The sequence below is a fragment of the Echinops telfairi genome, unplaced genomic scaffold (assembly GCF_000313985.2).
Source record: "Echinops telfairi isolate 266 unplaced genomic scaffold, ASM31398v2 ScPeMD7_7459;HRSCAF=8497, whole genome shotgun sequence".
Lineage (NCBI taxonomy): Eukaryota > Metazoa > Chordata > Mammalia > Afrosoricida > Tenrecidae > Echinops > Echinops telfairi.
The window spans coordinates 6,598,499-6,606,583 of NW_022111359.1; positions in this window are offsets into that span (position 1 = coordinate 6,598,499).

Sequence of the window (8,085 nt, forward strand, 5' to 3'; positions counted from 1 at the left end):
CCACTATCCAGTTTCATGACAGTCCTCCATCTCCACTTTTTGGTTGTCTGTCTCCCAGGGAGGAGGTCACATATAGTTCCTTGTAATCAGTTCCCAGAGATGGTAACTTCTTGGAGTAGAAAGCCTCGTCTTTCTTCCGAGAGGTGCCAGTGGTTTCAAACTGCTGACCTTGCGATTGGCTACCCAGCTCCTTCCTAACTACAGCACTAGCAGGACTTTTGCAGAGCTTAAAGAAAATTTTTTTTTAGGTGGTGCCTGCCCTACCCGCCCCCCCCTACCCACCCTCCGCCCTTGGGGTTCTGATTTTGTTGAACAGGAGGTAGGGCCCCTCCCTTTTTATAAAAGTTGAGCTGGGGATTTTACTAGGTAGCCTAGGTTAAGACTCACTTAGCTACAATTAATAACACTGTGTTATTGCTACTATGTTTAGTCTTATGGTTACTTTTAATCTGCGACAACTTATTTCTTGGGTTGACACAATGTTTCCTATTTAAATGTAGCAATGGAAGCGAAGGGAGTAGGCTTCCAGAAAAACATAAATAATAATTTGAGGATTTGGCAAGATGCATGGTTGGTATGAACATGGTGTTCATAATGTTGCAAAAAGAAGGGAGACACAGGAGGGGGGGGTGGCCCGCATAAGTGTTCCACAGCTACAAACTAGTATTTTGGATCTAGCCTGTCTGGCTTCCAATTATGCACTAGGCTGTTGCCATGGCAAGTTTCCACCGCCCTCTAGTGGTCTGGTTTATTTGCACCGAAGAGGGAAACCAAACCAAACTCGCTTGCCTTTAGGTCAATTCTGACACCTAGCGGCTGCAACTACCTTCTTCTGAGCAGCTGGTGGTTTAGAACTGCTGACCTCCGAGTTAGTAGCCCAACTTGACAACGATTCCCCCTTATAGATGACTCCAGCCCTTTAGATTTTTATTTTCCTCTTCTTTCTTTCTGAAGCTCTTCTACCCCAGGTTTGCAGCTTGGAGGCCCCTCAGAAGAAAGGCCTGGCATTCTATGACCCCCAAACTCAGCCTTTAAAAAAATCTGAAGATGCCCACCATGCTCTCCGCTCTGACACACAGGAGGCCATTATGAGCTGGAATCAAGGTGTGTGTGTGTGTGTGTGTGTGTGTGTGTGTGTGTGTGTGTTTGTTAGGTTTCTCGGGTGGAAATACCTCGGTCTTTGGCTTCGCAGGAGAAAGAATTCACTCTGAAACCTGGTTTGTGATCCAAGTGAGTTTTATAAAGGATATGTTTTACATAGGCACCCGCAGGGCACGTCTCCCCCACAGGTGGAAACTGAGGACAGAGAAAAACCCACAGCCTGGCAGAGGAGAAGCTGGCAAGAAGCTACTGTGGGCTTTGGACCCTGGCTTTTCAGGGCCTCCCTCCACCCCATTGGGAGGCATGGTTAAAGGTATTGGTTGACCTCATTGGCTGAATTAAACTGACCTGGCCCAGATTGGGACCCACCCAGGTGTACTGCCCCCCTAGGTATACTGCCCCTTCCTGGCTCGGAGCCTGAATTTGGAGCGTGCTCAGTAGACAACCTGGTCCCTATTCTGGCTACCTAACTGGATTATCTGAGCCTTCCAGTTTGCTGCCAACCTTAAATGCACTTAGCCTGCCTTCTGTGTACTAAGCACACCTTCTGTGTACACACACAGGCGATCCAAAGCCATACAGAGTGTGACCCATTTGGAGCAGAGCCCCAGAGGCAGCCCATTGACACCCACACCCCACCCCACCCCTTCACCCCTACCCATTAGCTTCAATTCAGCACACACCTTGAATATCTCACTGAAGTGCTAGCTAGCCCCTATTCCTTAGGCAGTGGGAAACCACTATGGTTTGGGAACAGGTCAACAATATATATTTCTAAAAAATGCCCTCTTGTGGTGTCCACGCTGGCTCACAGCAGCTCTAAAGGACAGTCAATGGGCTCCCTGGGGTTTCCAAGACTCCGTCTTTATGGGAGCTGACGACTTCCTCTGTTGCCCACAGGGTGGACGGCTGGTTGGTTTGAACTACTGGCTTTGCGGTGAACTGCCCAGCACCTAACCCGCCATGCCACCTAGACTCTTTCCACAATATATGGGACAAAGCATTTCCCCAGACAAGGGGAGTCTACTGGGATTTGCAAGTTTCCCTCTTCACACCATTCTTCCTAAACGGCTACTCCCCAGACCCAGGGCTTGTCTGTCAGACAACTTTGTATGAATTCAGATATAACATCTGAGGTAGTTAGTTTATTGTGCCAACCTGGCCGATAAATACATGTGGGGTTAATTTAGTTTATTGTGCCAACCTGGCCGATAAACACATGTGGGGTTAATTGAAGGGCGGAGTGGCTCAGTGAGCCTCACCATTCTAGTTCTCAGGTCTCTTGCTTTCTGATGGTCGGACCAGGGTGCAGCTGCCTTAGCCAGTTCCCTGCTTTAGCTGGCAAGGCTCACTTCCTGCAAGACATCCTTGAGGAGAAGCCACATGGACCTACACCGATGCAGCTCTGGGTGCTGGAGCAGCTGTGAGGAGACCCTGCCAGCGCTGAGATGCTTACACATTCACTGACTCAGCTTTCCTCCTGCAGTTGGCGTCATAGTGTGTGTTTTGTGAGATAGAGGAGGACTTTGTGGATTGTTGTTGGACATATGGGTTAATGTTGGACTTGTGGGCTTGGGCAGCACTGGGTTGGGATGTTTTCTTGATGTGCGCTTAACCTTTATATAAAACTCTCTCTGAGACATGAGTTTCTGTGGATTTGTTTCTCTAAAGTACCCAGACTAACACAACATCCCTCTGGGGGAATGTCCGCTCATACCAGGACATCAGGCCTAAGTGAGGCCCTGCCTCCATGATATCCCCCTCCTCTACCCAAAAGGAAGCACATGACCAGTATTGGTCAATCCAAGAAAGGACGGCATTCCTCTGACTGCTATGGTGGCTTAAGATGGGCACATGACCCATGCCAGCTCATATCAGTGACTCTTGGAACTTGTAGACATTTTAATTCACGGGACCAGTGCCAGTTAGTGTAAGCACAAGGCTGTACAACCACTACCACTATCCAGTTTCATGACAGTCCTCCATCTCCCTTCCTCCCACCCCTCCAAAGCCAAACTCACCTCCGTGGCGTTGATGCCAACTCATAGTGATCCTATAAGACAGGGTAGAACTGCCCCTGTGAGGAACGATTTGTGGTAGTTACATACCTTCATGTCAACTTGGAGAAATATGCAAGTGTGTAGGGGTGGTATTCAACCTGTCAATCAGGTCACAGCCTGATGGTGACTCCTTGTGGCCGTGGACTTCTCATAAGGAGGGTCCTGGGAACCTCCCCCGCTCTCCCTGACCTCACCTCCCTGCTGGCTGACCCTGATGGCTTCCAGAGCCACTGCCATTGGATCCACACAACTTTGCACCCACCGGCCTGTGCTCCTCCTGCATTCTGCATCATTGCATGTGGCTGCGTGAGTCTGAAGAGGGACTTACGAACTTGAGTGGGACTGGGCTGGGATGTTTTCTCCTTATACAATCACTTCTTGATATAAAGCTCTTTCTTACACATAATGTGTCACTGGATTTGTTTCTCTAGTCAACCCGGCTTAACACACTCTATGGGAGTGGAAATTCCCATCTTTCTCCCAGAGATCGGCTGGTGGGTTCAAACTGCTGACCTTGTAGATTGTAGCCCAACGCATAACCACGATGCCACCAAGGCTTCTGCCTCCAACCTACGGGCCACTAACTACTAATCTATTGCCCATCTCTCTGGATTCATCATCTATGAGGCATCCCATATAATTGGAGTCACAAAGGGGGCCTTTTATGCCTGTCTTCTCTGGTGACAGGATTGGATAAGTTAGTCCCAAGGACAACTGTTCAAATCCACTGGCTCCTGCAAGGGAGAAAGAAACAGCTGTCTGTTCTCATCAAGAATCCCAGCCCAGGAAACCCTACGCGGAGTCATGGCTGAGTGAGTCAGAATGGGCTGGGTGGAGGTGGGTTTGTTGGCTAGTTCCTCTAGCGGAATGTTTTCACGGTTCCTCCAGGCTGTGATTGGGTTTCATTTCTCTTCGTGGCTGAAGGACAGTCCACGGGGTGATGGGCCCCATTGTGCTTACCCTTCTCCGCCTGACGGACACCTGGGCTGTTCCCCATCTTGGCACTTGTGATCAGTGCTACAGTGAACAGTGGGGTTGTGAGGGTTAGGTTTCTGGAGTGGGTGGAACCTTGGTTCTTGGCGCCACATGCTGTAAGAATTCATGCCACAGTTTTGTGACCCAAGTGGGTTTTTATGAAGGAATGGGAAAGTTTCAGGTTTTACCGTCTCTAAGGGCGACAAGTGATTTCTGGGAAGTGTGACAGGCCGGGAGGAAGCTGCACTGGGGTTCACAAGTGGGTGCAAAAACCCCCGTGGGAAAGAACACCCACACGTGCAGAATTGGGGAATCCCTGGGGACCAAGAGGCCAAGAGACCAAGAGCATGTGAGCCCTGAATAGGCCTGGAGCGGGCCCCGAGGAGGCATGCAGGCGCGGGCGAGCCCCCACATGCTGAGCCATCCGCATGGGATGCCCCTGATGGAGGCAGAGCAAGAAGAAAGTTGGCCTTCCCGAAGCCAGGGCACTTAACTCCTCTGGCTGGTGTGGCGTGGTTGAAGATTTCGATTGGCCTTATTGGCTGGATTAGGCCCACCTGTGTGATGTACCTAAGGTGAGTGTGCCCAAGGTATTGGTTGTACCTGAGTTAGGGGAGGTCCTACCCTGTTTCCCTGAAAATAAGACAGTGTCTTATATTAATTGTCTTATTTTCAGGGGATATCTTATTTTTCCATGAAGAAGCATACGGTACACATTTATTGCTTATTGTCTTATTGAAAGAGACCTCGCCCTTCCTGTCTGCTCCGGCTGTGGCTGCACTGCAGCCAACAGTGAACTATGTGCGGCGCCTGCTGCTACAATCCATAGTCCAGAGGTACAGTAGCTTCGGGGGGTGCCTTATTTTCAGGGAGGTCTTATTTTCAGGGGGATGCCTTATATTTCAGCTAGAGGCAAAACTGTAAGTGCGTCTTATTTTCGGGTGATGTCTTGCTTTCCGGGAAACATGGTAGTCTGTACATGCTTATTAGTGAATGGGTGTCCAACGTAGTGCATGATCTCTTTCCAGCCCTATATGTGGCCTGACCATGTGTTTTCCGTTAGCGTCAGCATTTTGGGGAGACAAACCCGTTTCCTCCCTGAATCTAGCTACCTTTCACAGATTCTACCTGAGTCCCTGCTTCTCCTCCTTTGGATTACATGCCCAGTTCTTTGTCTGGGGGCAGTTCTTTGTTTCAGTGTTTTGGCCCGACGATTTCTTTCCCCACCAGCTGTGGTTGGGAACTCTGATTTCTCCACGTGCTCCCAAACACTTGTCACTGTCCCCACTGCTACAATCACTGCCACTCTAGTGGCTGTGCACCAGGATCTCGTGGTGGCTATAACTTGCAGGCCCCTAATGATTGCAGCAGTCACAACATCACATGGACGTAGTACATTGGGGGCAGCCGCTATGAAAGATCTCTTTAAAGTGTTAAGAAGCTGTGTTAATCTGGGTAGACTAGAGAAACAAATTCATAGACACTCATGTGTATAGGAAAGAGCTTATATAAAGAGTAATTGTACATTAAGAAAACATCCCAGCCCAGTTCAGATCAAGTCCATAAGTCCGATATTAGCCCATATGTCCGATACCAGTCTACAAGTTCCTCTTCAGACTCACACAACACATGCAATGACACTGAATGCAGGAAGATCACAGGCCAGTGGGTGGGAAGTCTTGTGGATCCAGTGGCGGTGGAAGCATCTTAGCGCTGGTGTGGGTCTCCACGTGGCTCCTCCAGCTCCAGGGCTCTGGCTGCCATCAGCATAGCTCCATGTGGCTTGTCAGCAGGAGTTTCTTGCAGGGAGTGAGTACATGTCCCACCTTCAACGAGCTATTTATCTCCTTTGGTGCCTCCAAATGAGGTCGTCGAGCTGCGACATGATTGACAGGCTAAACCCCACCCCTTCACTCTTAATAGTCTCAAGTTGACAACAGATGATGTAACTACCACAGGAGCAAAGCTGTGACTTGGAGGACTGAGATGCACCTGGCCCAAACCAAGGTACTTTCAATCTCCTCATATTCCTATGAAAGCTGGATGGATGAATGAATAAGGGAGAAGACTTATTATATTGAATTATGATGTTGGTGAAGAATATTCAATATACCATGGGCCAGCTAGCTACATATCCCCATGCTAGACCTGATTTGGTTTTCAACATTTTCTTTCTTTTGTTGTGATTTTGTTTGTTCATATTAGGGTGTATCTGAGATGTTATGTCAATGGAGGTCACCCTCTTGAAGTTGTGTTTTGTTTTTCTATGTTTCCGTATACGAATCCCAGGACTGATGAACCTATAGGGACAGCAAGTAGAATAAGGGCTGGGAGAGGCAGGGGGTGGGGAATATAGTGGTGGTGGTGGGAGGTAAAAGGGAGATGGTGTCAAGGAGTCCAGGAAGGAAAAGAATGTTTGGAAACTGGCTGTGGTAGCAATTGTAATTTTGCTTGATGTGATTGAACTAGGGAATGATATGATATCTGTATTAACTCCCAGTTAATAATCATTTTAAAAAAAATCCTTTTGGAAGAGGCACAGTATGGCAGTTACATAACCTGTCAACTTGCGAAGGGGTGGTAGTCAATCAGGTCATAGCCAATGAGGCCTCTGTGTGGGCGTGGCCTTCTCCTGAGGATTCTGGGAACTCCTGTCTTCCTCCCAGGAGGCAGGACACACACTCACTGTGAGACATTCCTGCTGCCAAACCTGATGGAGCTACGCTGATGGAGCCAGAGCCCTGGAGCTGGTGAAGCCACATGGAGACCCACACCAGTGCTGAGACGCTTCCACCGCCACTGGAGCCACAAGACTTCCCACCCACTGGCCTGTGATCTTCCTGCATTCAGCATCATTGCGTGTATTGTGTGAGTCTCTAGAGGAATTTACAGACCGGTATCGGACATATGGGCTAATAGTGGACGTGTGGCCTTGATCTGGACTGGACTGAGATGTTTTCTTAATAGACAATGAATCTTTGATAAAAATCTCTGTTTTGTACACACATGAGTGTCTATGAATTTTTTCTCTTGTCCACACGCAGCCAGATGCTCCTTGGAAGAGAGCGTGGCAAGGGTTTGGTTCACCTTCTTTGCAGAGGCCCGCCCCTGGAGAAGGGCATCCTGGGGGGCCAAGTAGAAGGTCAGCAGACGAGCCTCCATGAGGTGGACTCAGTGGCTGCAATAGTGGGCCCCGCAGAAGAATGATAAGGGTGGGGCAGCCTTTCCCTTCTATGAGTCAGAGCCAACTTGACAGAGACCTGGCGGTGCTGCTGGGTAAGCGGTGAGCTGCGCATCCCAGGGCCGCCAGTTCAAGCCCACCAGCTGCTCCTCAAGAGACCCTTGAGGCTGTCAGCTGCTGCAAAGATTTGCAGGCTCACAAACTCTCTGCTGAGCTGATGGGTTGGGGGGTGACAACACCACCACGTGACTGTAGGGGTCGCTATGAGTCAGAATGGACACCAGAGCACCAGGGTTGGTCGATCGACTTTTTCACAAAATGATGAGACATTAGTGTGTGTGTGTGTGTGTGTATTCATGTGTCCTGGAAGCTTTTAAACTCACTTTTCAACTTGGGAGGATGTCAGCCATAGCTACTGGTGCCCACTTCCCACTGCGAGGCCTTCCAGAGCGAGGGAGGGAGAGGCTGTCCCGGAGGTAGGGGCAGTCTGCCCCAGCCAGGGCAGTAGTAGCCTGGTCCTTCACTCAGCCAGTCCATCTACTGATGGTCCGGTTAGGGTTTCAGCCCCTTGCATCTGCGTGCTTGGTCGTTGCCATCAGAACTCCCCCTCGGATAGCGGTGGAGATTTTCCATGTCCACCCAGCTCGCTAGCACAGTCTAGACCAGTACCCTGACCTCTGTGTCCCTGCCACAAGAGGAAGCTGTGTGGGCAGGTAGGCCAGCAGAGGCCAGGGCCCCGAGTCTGGGCACAGATTGTGGCCCTATGTG